Source organism: Sciurus carolinensis, chromosome 7 (assembly GCF_902686445.1).
Source record: "Sciurus carolinensis chromosome 7, mSciCar1.2, whole genome shotgun sequence".
NCBI classification, from domain to species: Eukaryota; Metazoa; Chordata; class Mammalia; order Rodentia; family Sciuridae; genus Sciurus; species Sciurus carolinensis.
The window spans coordinates 143,385,814-143,410,005 of record NC_062219.1 but is presented as its reverse complement, the minus strand read 5'-3'; the positions used below and the strand labels follow the sequence as shown (position 1 = coordinate 143,410,005).

At 41.4% G+C, this 24,192-nt stretch overlaps 1 long non-coding RNA gene across 1 annotated transcript in view; it reads right to left on the bottom strand.

Annotated features, from left to right (window-relative positions):
- Window positions 1–9,232: 9,232 nt before the first annotated feature.
- Window positions 9,233–24,192, bottom strand: part of LOC124988140 (uncharacterized) — a 42,683-nt gene continuing 27,723 nt past the window's right edge. Inside the window, exon 3 of the long non-coding RNA XR_007109373.1 lies at window positions 9,233–9,397. This is a non-coding gene — a long non-coding RNA (uncharacterized LOC124988140). The remainder of the gene's footprint in view (window positions 9,398–24,192) is intronic.

The following is a 24,192-nucleotide window of genomic DNA, read 5'->3' as shown; positions in this document are numbered from 1 at the left end:
GAAAAGGGTTATTAGGACTCACAGTTTTGGAGGTTTTGGTCCATGGTCCTGTTCTTAGTCCTTTGGGCCTGTGGCAAGGCAGGACATCATGGCAGCAGCACATGGGTCCAATGTCACCTCATTGCCAGGAATGAAGAAAAGAGAAAGTGGAAGGCAGTGGAGTTCCAAAATTCCCTTTGAGGGCACAGTTTCATGACCCCAAACTCCTAAACGCTCCACAACTTCCTAATAGCAACGCAATGCACTGAGGGCCAAGAATTTAATGAGAGGGCATTTTATATCCAAAATATAGCAGCTAGATATAAATACACAAGCAAATCTAAATATGTTCTATTTGCACATTTAGTTTATGAAGAGGGTGTTATTATCTCCATCATCCTCATTTTGTATGAGGAAACTGGGAAGTGGGCCAATAAAATAAATTCCTCTGGGGATGCATGGCAAGCAGTGGTCCTGGACTTCAATCCCATCTGACCCTCTGCTCTTAGTGATCATCCCAAACAGCTGCCACATCTTAGTAATAAGTACATGATATGTGCAATGAAAACTGAGAGCTCAAAGCAAAAGCCTGCTTTACCATAAGTCAGGAAAGCAGGCTGTCAAGTTCGAGATGACTGACTGGCACTTTCACTCTGAATGTCTTTTAGAAATAAAGACAACTCGGGCTTCCCCCAGGGTGCCTCAGTCCAGAGCCAACCTCTCCAGTGCAGTCTTCTGCCAGCATCTCGGGGTCCACCCTCAGCTGACCACCCCTTAGTTCCCTCTGCTCACTCTTCCCCAAGAGCACCTCTGCAAGGGATTTTGTTTGCTTGCTTTTAATGTTGCTTTTTGTTTCTTGGTTTAATCAAACAACTATTTTGTTGTTGCTGCTTTACTGGCCCATGAATGGTCTTTTTCCAGTATCTGTTGACCTTGTTCTTATTCAGAATGAAGCTCATCTCAAAGATCAAATTAGGTCCTACTTTCTCCTGAACACTACCCATATTTCCCTGGTTCCCAGTTATGGATCTCTTACCCTAAATATTGTACTCTAATAAGTTAGATATCAATGATTAATTGGTTCACCTGTGGAAGTCTTTTCTGTAGCAAGACAGGAAGTGTTTTGAAGAACTGGACCAAGCCTCATTTCTTTATATACAAAAGAGCCATTAGCAATAGGTTGAGTTCTTGCACTTGAAATCACTGTAAACTCCTTAATTTTCCTCAAGTCAATGTAGCTGGGTACTTATTATACATGGATTTTTGCTTCCTTCTGCCTCAACAACAACAACAACAAATCAGGACAAAAAAAGCCATCAAAACCTAGTTACTTACGGAATAGATAAAGAAAATGGGAAGTGTGTCTTTTTTATTCTAATTTTAAAATGATTAGTAATTCAAGTAAAAATCATATGAGAAAACCAAATTTTAACAGATATTTGGTTTCTAAACAAAAGTGTATTCTAGTACAAACATTTTAAATAAAAGGAATCTTCTACCAAAAACATTTATGAGCGACCTAGAGAAGACACTTTACAATCCAAACAAGAGGCTGAATAGAATTTTTTTCATCGATTTAATTTCAACAGAATCATAGTCATGTATGTCACTGAATCTGGGTTATTTAAGGGTCATGGAATTGATTTTGTTAATCAAAAGTATGGTACATAGGGTGAACAGAGACCAGAGGAATTTAATGTCTACCCAATGTTAGAAAATGCAGACATGCAGTCCAATCCCTGAAATTCTTCTTTACTGCTCACAATGTATTAGACCCACACTAGCTATTCTCAACAAGTGTCAAAATGTTGTTATCACCGTCCCTTGTAGAATTTCTAAGGCATTAATTTTCCTCTTGCTGTTTCTTCTTATTTTGGTAACTATTAGATTGAAAATACTTAAGCTTAAAGGGTATGAATGTAATTAAGAAAACCAATCATTACCGAGACTCTCAATGACGTGGGTTGTCCATCAACCACCTCTCCCCAGGGTGGTTCTAGCTGCCCTGCACATTGCCTTCTGGATCATCCTCCACGTTTCTGCTCACTTCTGTGTTTCTCTGAGAAACTTAAGAAGCAGCAATTGGTGCTATTATTCTACGTTGATTTCTGATCATCTTGGAATATGTGATTAAATAGAAGCCATAGGCAAAATGGGCACATATTTTTTTTCAGAGAAGACTTTAGTCTCACTTCTTTAATGGAATCTTCCTAGTCTCATCATCTAGAATGTTCTCTTGATCTGAACTTCCAAATCACCTGTGCCCATTTGATATTTAAAAATGAATTTTCCAATAATCGGAGCACTATAAATGAGAGCTTTGTTTCAGTCACCAGATCTTGCAGATTTGTTAAATATAGAGGGAAGCTCTAGTTTAAAGGAGTCACAGAAAATTTGTATGTTGCAGTTGGCCTTAAAAAGCTACCTAATGTAGTTTCCAACTCACATGAACATAACCTTCTAACATATTCTTGAAAATAGGCATTAAGCCTCTGTCAAATACATCCAATGAAAGAGTATAGCTGAGACATCAGAGCCTGAAAAAATTCCCTTTTGGGACTTTTCCATAAAATAAAGCATCATTTCCAGTCTACCTTTTAAAAAATATTCTGGTTTCTTCCATGTTTATTTAAGCCTAACCCTTTCTGGAACAGGGACTGGATTGTACCTGTCCACATACTTCTCAATCCAACGGGTTTTCCCGAAACATTGAGAAAGTTCAAAAGTCCTTTACACAACCAGAGATTTATAGTTGCCTGCTAGGAGTGTGAGAATTAGCCAGCTCTAAGACAATGCCTAAGCAACCCGGTAAGTGCCTGTGGCCCCTACGAGTGAAGGAACAATGTCCTCTCTTGGCAAGGAGTCTTGGTTAGCTCTGTGGAGCCACAGGTAGAATGCAAATTTGGAAAATTGTGCCGACAATGTGCTTTGGCTGGAGAAAAATCTGGGGTGAGATGTTTATCAGACATCCTTTTATTGTCTCCCTAACAATGGGGAGCGGTCCCACCAAGCGGTCATTTTCACATGCCATTCTCAGCAGAACAGAGGCCTCCAGGCATCAATAAGAAGAAGAATTCAGGAATGCACAGTGGGAGGGTCCCCAGCAGGAAGATGATGCAGAGGTGCTGGGGTCAGGAGGAATCATGAGAGAGCGTGAGGAAGACACGGTCCTGTCTGTGCTCATCCTGCTCCCCTCCCACTTCATTTTAAACCACTTGAAACAAGAGCTACCCTGGGGGTGTAATATTAAGGAAAACGACCCACTCTAGAGGTTTGCTGTTACTATAATTGTTATGGCTACCAAAGAGCTGATAGGAATACTTGTTCCCACCATAATGATTTTATGACAACTTGTCAGGAAAGCTGAATAAAGAAGAATGGAACCTCAGAAGGTTAAATAACTCTCTTTAACCAGGATAAATTTTGGTTTTGAGACCTCTGTGTTACTAAAGCATCCACTTCCCATTTTGCTCTGACATTATTAAGAATTGGGTTCCCTTGCAGCTCGTTTCTAACCAGAGCTCTCAATGCCAAGTACAGCTTACTGGGAGTTTTGAGAAAGTATTGATTTTTTTGACTAACTTCAAACCTCATGCTAAGAAGGGAGAAATATGCTAAGCCACAATAACACTGACTTCTGGTGTTGTATCTTATTCACTCTATCAGTCAGTTTTCTGTTACTGTGACAAAATGCCTGAGATAATCAGCTTAAAAGGAAGAAAGGTTTATTTTGGCTTGTGGTTTCAGAGGTTTCAGTTCATGGTCATGCAATCCTGTTGCTTTGAACTTGTGGCAGCACAGGATGTCATAGCAGGAACATGTGGCAAGGGAAACCTGTTCACCTTGTGGAGGCTGGGAAGCAAAAATAAATAGAAAGGGACCCAGGTTTCAATATCCCGTTCAAGGGCACACCCCCAATGACCTCACTTCCTCCAAGTAGGCCCCACCTCTTAAAGGTCCCACCACCACCCAATAGCCCCACAAGCTGGCAGCCAAGACTTTAACACAGGAGCCTTGAGGGGACATTGAAAATCTAGACTATAGCAGCCACTACGGATCCTGGCCCAAGCTTCAGTCTTTCTTGTTCTGTCTGTATCAAGGATTGCCACTTACACTGAATAGTCACAAAATTAGAAAGAAAGTTATACAAAGTTCCAGTTTGAGGATTCTTAACTAATCAGATACATGACAAAATGATGTTCTTTACTGTGCTTTATCAGAGGAAATTATATGACCCTTTGCAAAAAATATTTCTCCAACATACCAGGGACTGGGATCTGAAGGGATAAAGATGCATCAGTGGGTCCCAAGCTTGGGAAGACTGACGTGTTTCCATGAGAGGGAGCCGACTTAGCCAGGGAGGCAGGTGCTGGGACAGCAGCTTCCAGGGGAGCTGAGGAGAAAGAATGTAGCCTGGGTACAAGGAGGCGGGAAGCAGTCAGGGGTGACTTCCTGTGATGACCGCTCCTCTCTCCATCACAAAGAGGCAGGATCCAGGACAAGAAGGACACAGATTCTCAAAGGAGAAGTAGAAGTTGTTTTACTCATCAAAACAGCACTTCAGCTCTGAGCTGTTACCTTCAGAATCCATCTCACAACCCGTCTCTTCTAACCTGCCTCCTTTCTCTGGGATCTCTTCCCTTATGGGATGGTTTTTGCTTTCTTCTCTCCAAAAAGCCGATATAAAATAAAATAACAAGCAGGGCACAGTGGTGCACACCTGTAATCCCAGTGCCCGAGGACTCTGCAGGAGGATCACAAGTTTGAGGCCACCCTGGGCCATTTAGACCCTGTCTCAAAAAAAAAAAAAAAAAAAAAAAAAAAAAAAAAGTAAAGGACTGGGATGTAGCTCAGTGGTAAAGCACCCTTGGGTTCAATTCCCAGTACCAAAATAAATAAATAAGGAATAAAATAAAATGTAAAATCATAAAATAAATAGGGGTCCATCCAACTGACTCAGACCAGCTCTGATTGGTGCTTTAGGGAGCTACTTTTCTCTTGAGGGAAATATTTCTGCCTTTTCCTCACCAGTAACAGTCTTCTGTTGCTTAGAGATTTACTGGGCATAGAGAGCCGGCTGTAACCATGGGTGGGGTGAGCAGGGCTGCAGAATGGGAGTATTTGCTGGCTCCTTTGAGATGCAACCTTGCACCAGGCACGACCATACCGAGTCATGGTTTGTTTCCGGAGTGAGCATTTTTACTTTAACCTTGTCTCATATTCTCACTCTCTTGATGTTTAATCCCATGGCACAAGCAATTCAGGAAGGCTCCCTGCGACCCGGCAGCGCTGCCGATCACGTGTTCTGTGGCGAGCGCTGGCGAGATCGCGGGCTTCCCAGCACTGGGTGGAATAGACTGGCAGGTCCCTTCCCACCACATCACAACCCTCGCAGCCCATTTCACCTGCTTGGTCAGAGGAAGCAAAGAACGGCTATGGACAGGTGTTGGTAGCACTGGAATTTGCTGTTTAAACTAGGCACCAGAGCCGTTCGCTGCAGCCACGAGAAATCAGCGAGCATGCGCATACAGGGCTGTCCCAGGAGGTGCCCGCACCCTGGTTGCTCCTACTGGATGCCACATAGCACTCACTCTGCTAGTAACATGATATCCCTAGAACAAACCCTCACTTCTGCACTTCCTGTCCTTTCTCTGTAACCAAATGTTACTTAAGTAACTAGCTACCAGGGTGATGAATACCTATTTAACCCCTGCACTGGATTCTGGGGAAGAAAGAAGATTCTAGAGACTCCAGGAAGCTGAACCTAGCCGGGTAGACAGACATAAATGCATATTTGCAACATTAAAGAGTGACCTGAGCTAGGGTCCCATCAGCCAAGCAGTGTGACCAGGCCCCACAGGGTCTTGGGCATGAACAGAGGCAGGTCTGCCCATCCTCAGACATCTGGTTTCCTTTCGCTTTCTTTCCTCCATCTTTCCCCTTAGTCTTCTCCCTCTCTTCTTCTTTGTGCTCTCCCTTCCTCCCATTCCTTTCTTTTTAAAGTACTGTGTACTCAAGAATACGAATAACCCAATCAACAAACAGGCTAAGGATATGAACAGACGCTTCACAGAAGAAGATCTACAAGCAATCAACAAACATGAAAAAATGTTCACCATCTTTAGTAATAAGAGAAATGCAAATCAAAACTACACTAAGATTCCATCTCACCCCAATTAGAATGGCGATTATCAAGAATACAAGCAACAACAGGTGTTGGCGAGGATGTGGGGAGAAAGGTACACTCATACATTGCTGGTGGGGCTGCAAATTAGTGCAGCCACTCTGGAAAGCAGTGTGGAGATTCCTTAGAAAGCTTGGAATGGAACCAACATTTGACCCAGCTATCCCACTCCTCGGCCTATACCCAAAGGACTTAAAATCAGCATATTACAGAGATACAGCCACATCAATGTTCATAGCTGCTCAATTCACAATAACCAGACTGTGAAACCAACCTAGATGTCCTTCAATTGATGAATGGATAAAGAAACTGTGGTATATATATACAATGGAATATTACTCAACTATAAAGAATAATAAAATTATGGCATTTGCAGGCAAATGGATGAAATTGGAGAATATCATGCTAAGTGAGATATGACAATCTCAAAAAACCAAAGGGCAAATGATCTCCCTGATAAGCTGATGATGACACTTAATGGGGGGCGGGAGGGGGGCCAGAATGGAGGAAGGAGGTACTGTATAGAGGGAAAAGAGGGGTGGCAGGGGTGGGAGGGATGTAAAAAATAACAGAATGAATCAAATATCTTTACCCTATGTAAATGTATGATTACGCAAATGGTATGCCTTTACTCCATGTACAAACAGAAACAACATGTATCCCATTTGTTTACAATTAAAGTAAATTAAAATTTAAAAAAATAAAATAAAATAGAAAAAACATAAAGTACTGTGTACTGAGGGAAAATTTCATTATTGGTTTGGTACAGTGGACAATATTGTACAAACCCAAAATAACCTCTATGGGTACATTCCAAACCAAAACGAAAAATCAAATGCAACCATGACCCCACATGATCCCCTGGAGTAAGAGAACCACCTCACGACCCAAAGGTCTCCAAGAGATGAGTTGGGTGCCCAAATGCCCAAAGTGAGACCAGATGACCTGCTACTTAATTTTTATACTTTTAGTTCCAAAACAAAGGTTAAAATCCCACTTATTAGCGCCACTCCAAACTTGGGTCCTAATTCTTTCCACCTCAAGCCGTAGAGGTGAGCAGTAAGTAGACTCCAGGGTAACGTCTGTTGTCAGGCACCGTATGGGGCGCGCCTTACCTCTCCATCACACAGAATCTCCTGTAAGAGGGCACCGCGGGCAGACACTGCCTAACGGTGGAGATGCGTTGTGAGAACTGCACTGCCGGGTGATTTTGTCGCTGCGGGAGGGCCCTCAGTGCTTTTATAAAACCCCAATGGCCTGGGTCAATCATTGGTGCGGCCTCTTGATGCAGTTGGGCATCCTGGTCAACTAGAGACGTGAGGCGGCTGCTGGTGAAATACGGCAAATATATTCTCAGTCACAGATGAAGTCCATTCTAGAGTGACCATAGAAAGTACGCTGCAGTAAGTGCATAAACCAGGGCAGTCACGTGGTACCCTATCAGGCCTCCCGTACTATCCACAGTTAGACCACTGTGCTTTCTGTGATGGGCACCAGCATCACCACAAATATGTGAGTCATGCATAGCATATGACATTAAGGTGACTATGTTATCACTGTACAGTAACAAGTCCTCAGCTCCACTATGACCTTATGGTTCACTGTTTCTCCGGGGTCCTTGATTGACTTAAACTTCATTAGGCAACACGTGACCATATTATTAGTATTGTAGCCATTTTATAGATGAGGAAAACTGAGGAACAGCTCATTTAGGCAACTTACCCAGCTACATTCTTATAGTCAGGACAGTGTATGTAAATGTATGGCAAAAGGAATTCTGGATTAACCCAGTTTCTTTTCTGGAAAAATAAACAACAGAGATCTTTGTTGGAAGTTTTCAACAGACAGAGACAGCCAGTGATGGTTTCTAATTTATATTCCAACCTTTCCACCATTCCCCCTAGAGTCAACCTAATTCAAGAAAGCAGCAATCTTGTGATTTCAAGGAGTCTGGGGGAGTCCCCTCCACCGAAAGTATTCACTCCAGCCTCTCCAGAAACCTCTCTCTCTGTGCCCTTTGGGGTAAACATGAAAGTGATAATTCCATTTACAATAGTGGCAGTTCATCTCTGCTCAGATGTCAGGCAAAGATCAACACCTTCCCCGAGAGCACACTTGGGCAGGAAGCGGGTTGAGAAACCTGGAGGACCTCCAAGAGGTAACATGGAGCAGAGAAGACAGGTGGAGGAAGGGGACAAAACATCTCTAGCAATTAGAGAAATGCAAATCAAAACTACTCTAAGATTTCATCTCACCCCAGACTGGCAATTATCTAGAATACAAACAACAATAAATGTTGGTGAGGATTTGGAGATAAAGGTCCACTCATACATTGCTGGTGGGAATGCAAATTGGTGCAACCATTATGGAAAGCAGTATGGAGAATCCTCAGAAAACTTGGAATGGAACCACCATTTGACCCAGTTACTCCACTTCTCGGTTTATACCCAAAGGACTTAAAATCGGCATATTACAGTGATGCAGCTACATCAATGTTTATAGCATCTCAACTTACAATAGCTAAATTATGGAACCAACCTAGGTGCCCTTCAACAGATGAATGGATTAAAAAAGTGATATATATACACAGTAGAATATTAGTCAGCCTTAAAGAATGATTTATGGCATTTGCTGGTAAATGAATGGAACTAGAGAATATTATGCTAAGCAAAATAAGCCAATCCCCCAAAACCAAAGGCTGAATGTTTTCTCTGATTTGTGGATGCTAATTCACAATGGGGATGGGGGCTAGGAAAGAATAGAGTTATTTTAGGTAGAGGGGATTGAAGGGAGGAAAGGGGTATGGGTATAGGAAGGATAGTAGAATGAGCCAGACATTGTTACCCTGTGTACATATATAACTATACAACCAATGGGATTCTACATCATGTACAACCAGAAGAATGAGAAATTATACTCCATTACATATGATGTATCAAAGTGCATTATACTGTCATGTGTAACTAATTAGAACAAATAACAAATTTAAAATGAAAAGACAAAGCTCTCCAACATCCACTGGTTCCAGCCCTGGCTCCTCTGCCTGGGCAGCCCTGGCGATTGTGGAAGCCCTGCAGAATGCAGGAGTGACCGGGGCGTGCTCCAAGCTGGTATCCCTAACTAGCCACAGAGATGGGTCCAGCAACCACGCAGCCAGGGCCTCCGCCGCTGTCCTCTTGTTGCCCACAGGATCATGAGGCCTCCGGGCCACTGCTCCTTTGCCATTAGCCTCTCCTGGGGTGGGAAACATGTAAATCATCAGGGTCAGATGACATGGGACAAGCCAAGCCACTGTTAACCTCTAAGGCTATGCAAAGCTCCTTCAGATGTTGGAATTCGCGTCCTCTACCCGATTACATCAAGCCCAGCTGATTCTTAAAACCTCCAATCATGTCTAGTGGTTAGGATTCCGAGGTTTCTCCCTGGGGCTAGTTAGGAATTGTCTAGTAACCACCAGTTCCCTGAAGGTGAAGGTTATCCATGAGGCTCCAACCTACTCCTGTTTTAAAATCCTGAAGCTCCCCCTTTGTTTCTGTGGAATTGGGCTATGTAGGGCGTGAAGAGGAAGCCAGTCCTGGAGACAAGCGATGAGTTAGAAAAGAACCCAGAAAATGAAAAATCACCATCAGAGAGACAAAAGCACTGGAACAGGGTGGCGTCCAGAGCTCTCTTCTGTTTCTGTCACTGCTTAGATTTGAGCAGGAGAGAGGTGGAAAATCAGAACAGAGCGAAGAGAAACCCCAAGAGAAACCAGGGAAAGCTTCCCAGCTTTGTAACCTTCTTCACATGCAGCCTAAGAAGTCTGCCTGCAGCCCCGGGGTGCTCAGGGCCCTAGTGATCCAATGGATGAGGCTCTTACTCCTCCTTTCCTGGCTTAAGATTAGAATCCCCTGACCTCACGTGAACCTGGCAGCGTGGAGACCCTCAAACAATGCTAGTTCTAAAAGGAGAGACATTTCCTAAATTCTTACAGGCAGGTGAGAGTGCCAAGTCTGCAGATTTTACAGTGAGGCACTTAGCACTAATCTGCTAAGTAATGTATGACAAGCAATGCAAACTTCCCATTCGTAAATCAAGAACAGACTTGTACTGGGTCTTACTGAGAATGCCGATCCCATATTGAACAAAAAATAGAGATTCTCATCAGCAGTGCCCAGATCCTGTAGCAAAGGGAAATGTACAGATATTTAGAATCCTATTACTTTTATCTCAGTTGAATAGTTTTGATGGCTATAATTCTTACCTTTTGATGATAAATTACTCTTGTCTGGCTTCATTATTTCTAATTGAGTTTGGTGTAGTTATGGGATTGGTCCCAGAGTATACAGTGATACATTTTTAAATAACATTTATTTTTGGCTTATCACTTCCCAGTCACCAACTAACTTGGGTCCCCGACTTTAGTGCCATAGCAAATATAAGTCCCCAACATGTATTTGAATGGCAAGCCCTCCAGGCGACACGTGCCAGTTGTTAATTCATCCATTCCATTAAGTATCTTGCTTGGTACTAGGAAAATAAATGTAAAGACACTCCAGGGTTAGTTTCCGGTTTGCATGACATGGCATAACTTGAACTCACATGTCTAAGCTCAGATGCTTTTCAAATTAAATGAATAAGGGATTCTTATGCAGTGCCAAAACATGTGACATATTTGACTTTGCTTCTCTTCAATTTCACATGACTGAAGTGTTTGTTCTTCCAGTGGAAAGTGGGAATGGATAGGTGGGTCATGGGTGTTTTGCTACCTAACTGGGACCTGTTCTTAAAAAAATTCAACTAAATAGAGTCCATCTGCAAATAACTGGGATAAAAATTTGAAGATTCTTTTATTTGAATAAACACTTTTATCCTTAAAAAACTGAGACTTATAACCTTAAATCAGCATAGAAGAAATAATATTTTTTAAAAATCTGGTGCTTGATGATGCTTAAAATAGACCCAAGGATTTTGGCTATCATGTGTCATAACACTTCAGACTATGTCCCTCCCGGTGATACCACCATCGTAATCATCACTAAAGCTCTGAAGTGTCACTCCACATCCTCATCTTTTGAGGTTATTCCAGAGGAATATTGGGGGGAAAAATCAGGCTTTAGCTTTAAATAATATTTTCAGTCTCACAAAAATAATGTCCGCTCATGTTCAAATTTTGGGAAAATCCAGCAAAACCCAAAGACAAAAATATTAGTGGCCAGTCATTTCGCCTCTCCCCTTTGATATATAGGAATATTCATCTGAGTCCTTAATTTAAACAGACTTAGGTATAAATATAGTTTTTATTATAAAATTAGAATCATTTCGTACATGCTGTTTTTTAAAGAGGCTTTTCCTGAGTAATATATCAAGAACATTTCCCCAGGTTATTAGATGCTATTTTCGTACAACATCGTTTTTATGGCTACAAAATAAAATAAACTACCATATAAATATATCAGAGCTCATTTAAACAATGCTCTTGGGTGCAGGATCTTGTTGTTATAAAAACAGTGTCATGTCATCCTGGTAACTAAATCTTTCCCTTCTTCCAAATTCTTTTTTTATGGTTAAATCTAGGAGTGGAGTCATTGGGTTGAAGGTCATGATCATTTACCAAGTATTTGAAACATATAGTCAAATGTCCTTCAGAAAGGAAATCTGACCTTTTTGTGCTTTCAAGAGAAATATAGGATGTTGAGTGGCAGAAAGCCCAGTTTCCTGCCTCTGCTGGAAATTCTGCCCTATGGTCAGAGTGAGAATAGGCTGCCTGCTTTATGAAGGCAATTCCAAATAGTCCTGCCATGACCTTGAACTATAAAGACTGCCTTTACTTTATACCCATTGTTGGAACTCTATACAGTGGAAAGAGTACAGGGTTTGGAAACTGGATGTGTGAATTCAAGTCTTAAGCCATGCACCAATCCATGACAATAATGGGGAGATAATCTAATGTCTATGGGCTTTGTTTCCTCATCTGTGAAATGAAGGACTCATTCTAGATGGTCTCTCTTTCAACTCAAAAATTCCACTGTGTGTGTGTTTTAGACAATCCATCAATCTAGTCACCAGGCACATACCCATCTGTGGTCCATGGACTCAGTTTCTGCAAAAATAACAAATCTAGGTTCCCTCAGATTTCTTGACCCCAAGAGAAGCCTCAAGATGATGTTCAAGAAAAGGGATGTTCCATATTTCACAAATGTCACATGAATTTTATCACCTCCAATTGGCGATTTTCACAAATAATGAAAGACTTTTGAATGCTCATGTTAAAAATGACAGTATGCCCTGTTTGGAGCTCCTTAGGCAGTGGAACTCTGGAAGTTACTGCATGCAAACAGGACATTTCACACAATCTTTCAGTGTTGTGACCCAGAACAAGGTGAGAAACAGAATCCCATTAAGGGCAGAGACTGGTTCCAAGTCAGCCACTCACTTGCTCACCCTGCACAGAGACATCATGTTCTTTAGTTTTGCAACTGGGAAGTAGCCCAGAAGCGATATAGCCCCATTAACCAGATTGAAGAGGCAGCTTGATGGAGTGAATATGAGCGGAAATCAACTTTTAGTGTTTCCTATCTGCATCAATTTATTGTTCTCACCTACTAAAATTTCCTCCGGGATGGATGAGGATAAAGTTGTATCTTGCTCAGGATTCATCTCTAGAGTAGTTCTTCAGATCTCATGTGACTTGTTCTGCACTTGGACTTTTTAGGTTAGGAGGAGGAGAAAATTATTTAAATTTCTTTCCATCCTGAGAATTATTGTTTATTTATTGAGAGTGTACTGTGTGACAGAGAGTAGGCCAACCATATATTAGCCAACTTAGTCATTAAAATAACTCTGTTCCAGTTTTGATTATCCTAACTTTAAAGATAAGGGAACTGAACAGAAAGTGGCTAATTTTCCCAAAGTCACTATCAGAGGATGGTAGAATTCTGATATGAAGTCAAGTCTGACAGCAAAGGCCATGTTCAGTTTATTAGGATTTTTTTAAGGGACTTAAGAGGAGAAAAGGACCAAAGGTCCCCAGGTAGAAGATGTTGGTATCTGGATGAAATTGACTACATTTCATTTCCTCAGGAATAAGAGGTCTTTAATGCTTATTCCTCTGATTTATCTGTGTGGATGTCTTGGACTGCTTCAAACAGATCTTAGACTCCATTTCTATATTAGTGCAAAAATAATTTAAACATTTTCTAGGGGTACTGGGAATTGAACTTAGGGGCATTCGACCACTGAGCCACATCCTCAGCCCTATTTTGTATTTTATTTAGAGACAGGCTGCTCGTGAGTTGCTTTTTGTGTTGCTCAGTGCCTCACTTTTGCTGAGACTGGAACTCCTGATCCTCCTGCCTCAGCCTCCCAAGCTACGGGATTACAGGTGTGCACCTCTGCACCCAGTTATTTTAAACATTTAATCCTAAGAATGACATCTGGTTCTTTAGCCCACTATTTCTTCACGTTGACCTCTGTGTACTATTAGAAATAAATTTCATATTGTGCTCTGCGCACATACCCCCTCATGTTTACATGAAACAAAATTTCACAAAGTGCTGCTTCTTTTTACTCAGAATGCATGCTATTTCCTATTCTGTTCTATATTATTTCATTATAAAATGACATTTATGATTCAATAAGATGATTTGTGATCTCATAATGTGACCCATACTTCAACACACACTGCTAGTATTAAGGAATTTGGTGACTTGCTCTGGGGCCCAGGAGTGACTCCTTCATCATCTTCACTTTCCTCTCTGCCTCCCCCACCCTGATGCTTACCCACCAAGAGTGGAACCCAGTGCTTCAGATCAAATATTTTAATTTCTCAAAACCCTCCTTCGTTTCTTATTCCAAGGGAAGTCTGCCCTCTAATGATGCAAAAGCACCATTGATTTCAAAGACTTATCTCTTAGAAAATGAACGAAAAGGGAAATGATGAATGTAAAAGGGTGGAACAGGACCTCAGAGTTCACTTGGCCTGAACTACTTATTTAAAAGTAAGGGAAACCAAGATGCAGAGAGGCATCTGCCACCACAGTCCTAAGTGGAGTGTCCGCAGGTGAGAGAGGGGCAACATCTGCATCTCCCCGTGGACCCACAGGCTGCTCTGCGGGACTCAGAACCGCGCTGAAGCAGCTGCACAGAGCCGTGCGAGTGAGAGAGCCGTGTGCCAAGACTCGTGTTGAATAATGGAAACCATACAGAATCCAGTTTCAGAAAGACCCATACATTTGGACTCAGAGAAAGAGCAGGAGGATGACTATAACCTTGGTTCTGAATATCTTGACTAGTGTTATACCAGAAAATTCTAAGGAACTCTAAGAAGTAAGCTAATAGCTTATTGTGCAAACAGTAACAGAACATCCACTTTGTATCCTTTGACGAGGAAGGGCTGAAAGAGGGGCAGAGGGGAAGAGCCTGATTTTCCATGTCTGTCCACTACATGCTGCTACGATCCCTAGCCCCTTTCCTAGCTCTCTACCATATTGATCAAACTGTGTCATGTGTGTTAAGCCCTTGGAAGGCTCCAGATGACTGCATGCTTTTGTATCATGGCAGCAACTAAGTCTATCTTATTAACCATCCTTATGTCTCTGGCGCCTTTGTAATTATTTCTGGTGAATTAATGAATGAGAAGTAAATAAACACTTAAATTTGCCTCCATTGTGCTGGGTGTATCTGGAAAAGAACCTTCACTTGCCTTGTTTCCTATCCATCTTAAAATCCAACTTAAACATCATCTTTGGTTTAAATGAATCCTCAGTTGCTCTGAAGGCATGCAGAATTGTTCAATTGGGCTCCCTTTCTACTTGATGTAAGCCTTGCTTATAGCCATTAGGTTTTTTAGGGATTTTTGACTTTTAATGTTCTAGCTGTTAATGTAGCAAAGAAAAACTGACATGGTGAATGCTCAGTCCAGATGCAAATTCAGAAGAACTTGGTCTCTGACCTAGAGTACTCAGAATCCTGCCCCGGTCTCTTATTTCCCATTTTTGTCAAGGTCACTGAGTTGCCAGGTACCTGAGGAGGACACCAAGGAGAATAGCTTTTATGTTTGTATGTATATATGCGTGAGGACATAATGGAAGGAGCAACCCTAGGACTGCCCCTCAAAAACATTAAAAAATTATAAAAATTCTCCTGGGATCCACTGAGCTGTTCTTATTCATGATTAGACCACATGTGATTGCACTCTCTTGAGACATATTTTAATCAACTGCTATTCTAACAGCAGGTACAGAGACATAAAGGCATCTCTTAATTATTCCTGGGAAGGGACACTTGGTACAATTCCTGTGAAACTAATTAAACCCAAAAGCATTCCACTCCATCATCTACAGTAAATATTGCCTCGAGTGGCCTTTGCACAGGGAGAACTAATCTGTCCCTCCTCCCTGATAGAGCTTTAGAAAGGCCAGAGGAATTTGGTATTATCAATGTGCTGGTTTATCAGATATGAATTCATTTGTTTTTCTCAAAACCACTTATCAGCAAGAACAGAGCTGGCTGGCCCAAGTGTGAATTGTGCTCCAAATACCCTTTCTGAGTTCCCCAGGGCGCAAGAATTTTTTATCTCCCAGTTTGTTTCCCCTGTTTGTTTGTGTTTTTTTAACCTCTTACCTATTGAGGTGGCTTTCTGGGTCAGGGTCCCTGCAAAGACACCAGGAATGAACGCTGCTGAAGGAAATGCCCAGCTCAGGCTGTCTGCCCACCACAGGGTTAGGATTTCAGCTCTGATAGGAAAGCTCTGGACAGTTGGAAGTAAGATGAATTGCCTGCAGATGGCTCCTGGGGTGAGCCTGGACCCTTCTCCATGCCGCCATTGTTTTTTCTATCTACCCAGACATAATGGAAGATGTCCAACCTGAAAGTAGGACTCAGGCTCGGCATCTCTGCATGCTCAGCTGACATGTTGGAGAAGGGAAAGGACTTCCTTCAGCTGATCCCATTGCCTGCCTCTCCCCCACTTGAGGACATCAGTGCATCCCACACCAGGCTGCTGTGGAGCAGCCTAGCAAGGACTTGGTCTTCCCAGTCTTTGATGTCTGACATTGATTCATCTTGTTCTTCGTTTTCCAGACAAACTCTCATTGTGCATCTTTCTATCCTCAGAGTTGATCTATGGAAGGTTTGACATCTCTCTCCTTCACATGGATGTATGTGGAAGGCGTAATTCAGAAAGGTCTGTTTCCCATCTCTTGAACAGAAACCAAGCCAAAACTACTTAAAGGAAAATACCATCATGTGTTCAGAAATCCCTCTAAGAGTCAAAGGAATGCCAACTGGGACTACTTACTAGAAATATTTAATGGTTCTAGGAGAAGTAAAAGTCCTATATTTTTGTGGGTTTTGCTTTGGATCCATGTTTCTTTCAGCATTGGTAAGACCTATATCTGCACATACCTAATGTATCTCGTGTGATGGGGAGTCCGAAATTGAACCTGAGATGAGGTTGTTAGAAATTTCTTGTAACTCACAGAAAGTCTTTGTTTCTAGGGTAGCAGTGGGTGATTTGTAGCAACAGTGTTGGTTAGGATCTTAAAACTATAAGGCAATCTGTGAGTCCATGGCTAGACTCATACTATCTAAGCAAGTTTGTTCAGCATCTCTTATGAAAACTTCCCAAGGAAGTGACTTCACAACCCTCCTTAATAAGTTCATACAGCTGTATGGCATCTGAGGACAGCAGCCCAGCAAGGAAGTCAAAGTCTGGGTCAAGACTAACAAATCTGACAGCTGTGTGGGAGAGAGCTGTGTCCAGAGGTGAGCCTGAGCCAGCAGTCGAGAGCCCAGGTAGTCAACGTGAAAGACCCACAGTACAAGTTTCACCAGAGATCAGAGCAAAGAAGGAGCAAGGGGTCCCAGGAGGTCACTCGTGGAATCTGAGGTCTGGGTAGGGCAAATGCTGGAGAGCTAAGGATACAGACCTGTAAAAGTACCTACGAGTGGATAACCATGTTGTAAACCTGAGTCTTAGAGAAGAAGAGTCCATCACCATTGGGAGTTGGTTTTATGTCCTTGTTGAAGGCCTTGGGTTAGGATGGGCAGGTGAGGCAATTTGGAATGGTCCAACTGAACCAGCAGAAGCAGGACAAAGCCCCTGACTTTAAACATACTTCAAACATGAGACCTCAGCAGAAGTGGGAAAGCCACTTCCCTTTGTCAGCCCTCATGTGAAGACAGCCTCCTCCATTTCCATTCCCCTCAGCTATAGAGTCATGTTGAGCTTGGATTATTCTAAATGGCTTCAGTCCAAGGGCATGCCATCCTATGACTCTACTGAGCTGATGAGGCTCAAGAACTCAGCAGGGAAAAACTCTCAAGCTCCCTGAGCAGAAGCAAAGCTCCAACCTACCCTCACATTAAATTCTGAACAGAATCTTCTTCCTGAAGTTCACCGTAAGATAAATTAAATTTCTAGTGAGGGCTAATGTGTCTCCTTGGCAAACACAGTAGAACTGAAATAGTTTATTCTTACTCAAAAGTTGAGACACTGTGCTCAAACACTAGGGAAAGCAAGCATCCTTCAATCCATATTGAAAACACTCTGATAATTCTCTGTGTTGCCATAAATTAGATTGGTTATTTATTGTCTCTTGATGCTACCACAATTTCTGCAAGTGGCCTTTGTTCATTTTAACAGTTACTAAATTTAAAGAGCTCCTAGTTATTTTCTGTGTATTTCGATGGAAAGAAAGGCAACATTCATGTCTGACGTCCTAGGTATGAAGTATTAGGAGTAGGTCGACTTTCCCTTATGGTTTTTAAAGAAATCGAGAAAATTTAGAAATTTTCTGCATGACTCTTGATGAGCCCTTGGAAAATAGCTCTAATTGGCATCACTGTAGTTTTCTGGTGACCAGTTTGTCAGGATTTCGGCTGATGGGAAAATGTTGGAAGATTGGAAGTGAGATGAGTTACCCGGAGGCGGTGCCCAGGGCTGAGCATCGGGGACCCTTCTGCATGCTGCTATTGTTTGCTTTCTCTGCCTGGGCACAGTGGGCAATGTCCAGTCTGAAAGGCAGCGCTGGGTGCCAGGTCGACGTAGCTAGAATTAACTGCCATACCCCCATTCACACCGGGGGCACCATCACTTCCATGTCAGGCACTGCTGTCCCTGTGAGTCCCTAGCTTGGATCCCTAGCATCCTGCCTGGAATACACAAGCCTCTGGTGACTGAATGAATTCTATAGCTACACAGTTCGCTGCTGCCCACTGGATAAAGCCCAAACCCCCTTCTTTGGCCTTCTAGACCTTCTAGTCTCACTCCAGTCTCCTCGCTGGCTTCCTAGTCCTGCCCTTTATTTTCTTTCCTCTGCTAAACTGATCCCTACTATCCTGAGAACCCACCTAAAGACCTTCCTCTCTGGGTTCCTAACTGGATTCTAAAATGATCCAGTTAGGAATACGCCTTCAACTTCTCCAGTGATTGAACTCTAACTCAGAGTCAGCGACTGAACTAGAGTTTCCTCCAGGAGGCCTCTCTGCTGTCCTTCCCTAGAACTGACCCGTGCCACCTGCTTGGCACTATTCCATGGGCGTGTCTTCACTTGGTGGTGTTTTGTTTCCACACTTACATTTCAAGGTTCTAAGGTACAGAGAGCATGCCTTTGATCCTCATTGTTAATTCAATCTTTGATTTATTGGTTGATTCAGTCTTTTAACTGCGAAATACTTTCTGAGTACCTACCATGTGCAAACACAAAGTTACCAAGGAAGGAAAATGAATTAGACATAGCCCTTACTTTCAAGGGTCTGAAAGTTAGCAAGAAAATTTCCACATAAATTCAAATACCATATTTTACCATATAATCATTGCCACTGCATTCATGTGTATTCAGAGCATTTTGTGCCTCCAGTCACCAAAAGCAGTTTAGTAATAAACGATTTTTAAGTAATACTGGCACAATTAAAAAATTTTTACATACGGTTGCACCCCACTTCCTTGCAAAACTATTTGACATAAAATCTGCAAAGATTATGCATTGAAATATGATAACTAATTATTGATTATTATCGAAAGCCATATTTATCATAAACAGAATTTAGAGGTATTTTGCTTCAGAATCCTGAAGGCATAAATACATTTTTAAAACCTAATACATGCACAATGTCATAAAAAGTTGAATTTATGCCAACTCATCAAGGCTGTCAAAATAAAGATAGTGTATATCCTATAACTGATGATTCTACCTGAGAAAAATCAAAAACAAAAAAAAGTGATGCTAATTATTCAATAGGCCATTATAACTCAATTTTTCTATAAGAGCTGCTGAAAATAAGATGCTGTGTATCTGCTTAGGGCCAAAGGAAAGAAACTGGTTGGTTCTTTTCCATTTTCTTTTTAGTATTTCAGTTGTGTCTTAGAAATCTGCCCCACAAGTTGTACCGTCAGTTGATGATAATTAGTGCATGACCTGTTTTCTGAAGTCCCTCCTTATGGATGAGAGTGTCCCCAATGGAGCAGAGGAAGGAACAGAGTCACCATCACCTCTGTGACTTCTTGCTTCCTCCACTACTTTTAGGTCAGAATTAGATTGATCCAGAAGAGAAAGAAATACCAGTGCTATTTAATTCTTTTAATGTCAAAATTTTCTCTGATGTTTTATAATTGCTTTGACTATCTTTCAATAAAAGATCTTTATCTTCTGCCGGTAAAACTCTGTCCTACAATCACCTCCTCAGTTTTTTGCCTTTCAAAAAGATGGGCAGATTATTTTGTAAGAATTGGTTCCCACATGTTCCCTGCTTCTTAAAATTGGCATTATCTAGACTGTATCTCTACAATCACCCAAAGTATCTTCTTGTTTCAGTGCATTTACCCAATCATGTTGTTCACTGGATTACATCCATGGCACCTCTGGAATTTAATTTTTCTAAAATCTAGTACTTCTAGGACTCCCTGGGTGAGTTTCCATCTAGTTACTTTCTGTTATGGTTTAGACATAAGGAGTTCCACAAAAGTTCATATGTGACACAATGTAAGAATTCACAGAGGTTAAGTGACTGGATTATGAGAGCCTTAACCTAGCAATGCATTAGTGCACTGATATGAATTAACTGGGCAATAACTATAGGCAGGCAGGGTGTGGCTGGCAGAAGTAGGTCGCTGGGAGCATGACTTTGAGGTTATATTTTGTCCCTGATAAACAGAACTCTTTGTGTTTCCTGATTGCCATATCCTAAGCTGCTTCCCCCCACTACACCCTTCAACCATGATATTCTGCCTCCCCTCTGATCCAGAACTAGGGAGTCTGCCAACCATGGACTGAACCTTTGAAACCAGGAGCCAAAATAAATTTTTTCTTCTTTATGTTGTTCTTGTCAGGTCTTTTGGTTAGAGTAGCAAAAAATCTGACTAAAACAGAAATTAGTACTGAGAGGTGGTAATTGCTGTGACTAACCTGACCTTGTGGGGGTTGGTGGGGTATGAAAAGTTAAGAGATGCAAGCTGAAAAGCTTTAGAGTATTGTAAGCTGAGCTTAATGGGAAATTCTGGTGAGAGCTCTCAAAACAAACAAGAATATAAACAGTTAAGACTGGGCTCATGAGATTTCAGAGGAGAGAGCGTTTACTGGAAATTAAAATAGAAGCCATTCATGTTATGTCCTGGCAAAGAATTTGGCCACATTTTTTGCCCATATCCTGAGATTGTCCGTGAATTTGTCCTGAATTTAAAGGACATATACTAATTAATCTGGTGGAGAAAATTTCAAGGCAGCACAACACTCAAGCAATATAGAATGGATATTGCTGGCTTCTTTTAGTCAAATTTACCCAGATAATAAGGACAAGAAAACAGAGAAGAAATATATGAAAAATTTGAAGTTTAGCCAGAAAAGTGCAAGTAAAATTGGGGCTAAGGAAGGTGTGGTTGTTAAAGAGATTATAGTCAATAAAGAAATGCTAAGTACTTTACCCAGAAACAATAGGAAAGAAGGCTTGAGGTCATCTCAGGAATTGGAAAGATCACACTCATATCCTGCTGAAGGAAGTAAAGGTAAAATTTTCTTTGAGAAGAGACCATGGAAGCACCCAGCTTGCACAGGAGGACCTAGGCAGTTATTTCATCATGCCCAGGCACTCAGAGGTTTCTGCAAGTCAGAGTCTCAGGAGGCTTGGTTACTGTTTGAGATGGTGGTGGGCCTCGGCATCAACCATGTGGTGCTGGTTCTGCAGGAATGCAGGATGCTGGAGTTAGAGGGACATGATAACTTCCACCAAGACTTCAAAGGAAGGCCTGGAAGGCTTGGAAAAGTATAGCAGGACCAGAGTCCTTGTGGGCTGCCCCTGAGATGGTGATGCATGAAGACATGAGAAGGAAACTAAAGATACAGTGAATACCCCCAAGATTAAGAGATACTAGTCATGTGGGAGGTCTGTCTATGAAAGCTGCAGGAATTGAGCAGAAACAAGAGAGAGGTCATGTGGATTGCAGCCATCAAGGTCCTAGGGGAAGAGCTACATAAACCCTTTGTAGGGAACATCAAGTTTCCAAGTGCCCCAGATGATGCTGGACATGGAGCTATAAGAATTTGCCCAGCTGAATTTGAATTTTGGTCTTATGTTGGTCCCATTCCTTCTTTCTATGTCCCTATTTCTCCCATGTTGAATGCAAATGTTATATATATATATATAAAACATATATATATGTATATATATATATATATATAAACATAAATAAACATATATAAACATATATATATATATATAACTATATATATAACTTTCTTTTGGTCTGTATAAGGGAAAAACATCTAAGAGTGTGCCTTGAGTCTCAGATGAGATTTTTGACTTGGACTTTTGGGCAATGTTGGAACTATTAAGACTATGGGGACTCTTGGAAATGGACTAAATGGATTTTGCACTATGAGATGGATGTGAGATCTTAGGTGCTGGGGGCAGAATATTATAATTTAGATATGAGAAGTCCCTCAAAAGTTCATGCGGGAAACAATGCAATAATTATCAAGGGAGAAACAATTGGGTTATGAGAGCTTTAACCTAATCAGTGCATTAATGCACTGCTATGAACAAAGAGGGAGGTAACTATAGGCAGTTAAGGTGTGGCTGGAAAAAGTAGGTCACTATGAGCATGACTTTGGGGTTTGCATTTTGCCCTGGTGAACAGAGCACTCTCTGTTTCCTGGTTGCCACGTCCTGAGCTGCATTTGTCCACCACATACTTCGGCTGTGATGTTATTCCCCACCTTGGACCCAGAGCTATGCGGTTAGCCAATCATAGACTGGATCCCTGAAACTGTGAGCCAAAATAAACTTTTCCTCCTCTATATTGTTCTTGCCAGGTCTTTTGGTCACAGCGACACAAAGCTAACTGAAATCCTTTTCTATGCCATAAAGATCAATAAAATCATTTCTTTGAACATGTATTATTTTTAATTCTACATACTCAAATTTATTCTAAGAATATTCTACAGTCTTTTTCATATTCTAAAAAATAAACGTATCAAAAAAGAATTCCACTAAAAACATTTTCTGAAATTTTAAATTCAATATTTTACATGTGAAAAGTGTAAAATATTTCTACTGAAATCTTTTGCCCTTTACTCAAATATGTTGCAGATGCATCAGCATGATACTATTGAACCCTTCCAAAAAGTCCTGGTGCTTGGGTAAATCAAACCTCCCTTTTCTGTATAAAACTAAAATAGTTAATTTGCATAACACTATAATACCATGCCATTAGTTTGTTCATTCATTTATTTATTCAACTAATATTTATTAAGCCCTCATGCTGTGCCAGGTAGAGTTCAGCCAGTGTACACAAGAAATAAACAAAATTGTCTGTGGAACTTGTATTCTGCTGGAAGGTGACAGACCTAAGATGGTTAATGAAATAGCATATTAGATGTGAATAAATGCCCAGGGGATGCATGAAACAAGGGGAAAGGAGTGGATCTAGTGGCCAAACAAGGGCTTGATAAGAAGACAATAGTGAGAAAAGATCCAAATAGATCAGCGGGTCAACCCTGTGAAGCTCAGTGCAGGAAGGAGTGGTCTGGATGTAGCTGAAGAGTATTTGAAGAAGAAGGGAGCCAGGGAGGAACGAACAGTCCCTAAGTCATGGAGAACTGTAGGTGAGGAGGTTGGGAGGGAGGGGGATGGGAACAGGCCCTGCCAAGCGGGCTTCCAGGACCTTGTTGGGATTCTGAGATCAGAGAGCAGCAGGAGGCGCAGGGTAGAGATAGAATAAGCCCAGACTTAGTTTCATGGTGTGGATGCTTCTCTACTTACAATGGAGTTACATCCTGATAAATCCATCGTTAAGTTGAAAATACCAAAAATCAATGATATATTTGATCGCCTCACTTCCTGAATATCCTGGCTTAGCAACAAAGAGCAGGGAAGCATCAGTTGTTTGCCCTTGTGATCCTGACCGCGGGGCTGCCTGGCAGCTGCTGCCCCAGGAGGGTGGGGCCACGTGTCACCAGCCCCAGGAAAGATCCAAATCCCAAACTCCAGGTGTTGCTTCTACTGAATGCATATTGCTTTCACTCCATCTTCAAGTAAAAAGTCAGAAGTCAAAGAATCTGAAGGTGGGGACTGTATTAGTCAGATGAAGTTGGCCTGGCTACATTTCCATTTTTAAAGAGGAAAACCTGAATAGACAATATCATTGAAATTAGAAGAATTTCTAAAGAGGCTAATGGGAGGAACATTAAGAAAGTTAATTTCTTCTCACCTCGTGTAACAATTTACAATTTTTCTGAATAAAAGTTTAAGAACATGCTGCCCTTTCTTTCTTTTAATTATTTGTTTATTTTTTAATTTTTACAGACTGCGTTTTGATTCATTATACACAACTGGAGTGCATCATTTCTTTTCTATGGTTGTGCACGATGTAGATTCATACCACTCCAGAATCTTGTCTGATCATGAGTTTCATTTGACATAAACTATTGAAAAAATGCACATATATATCATCATACATGAGTCATATATTTTTGTTTATAGCACCTACGTTATGTGTTATAAACCAAAATTTTAAAGGGATAAAATAAAAGTGAAATATATTTTAAAGTAGT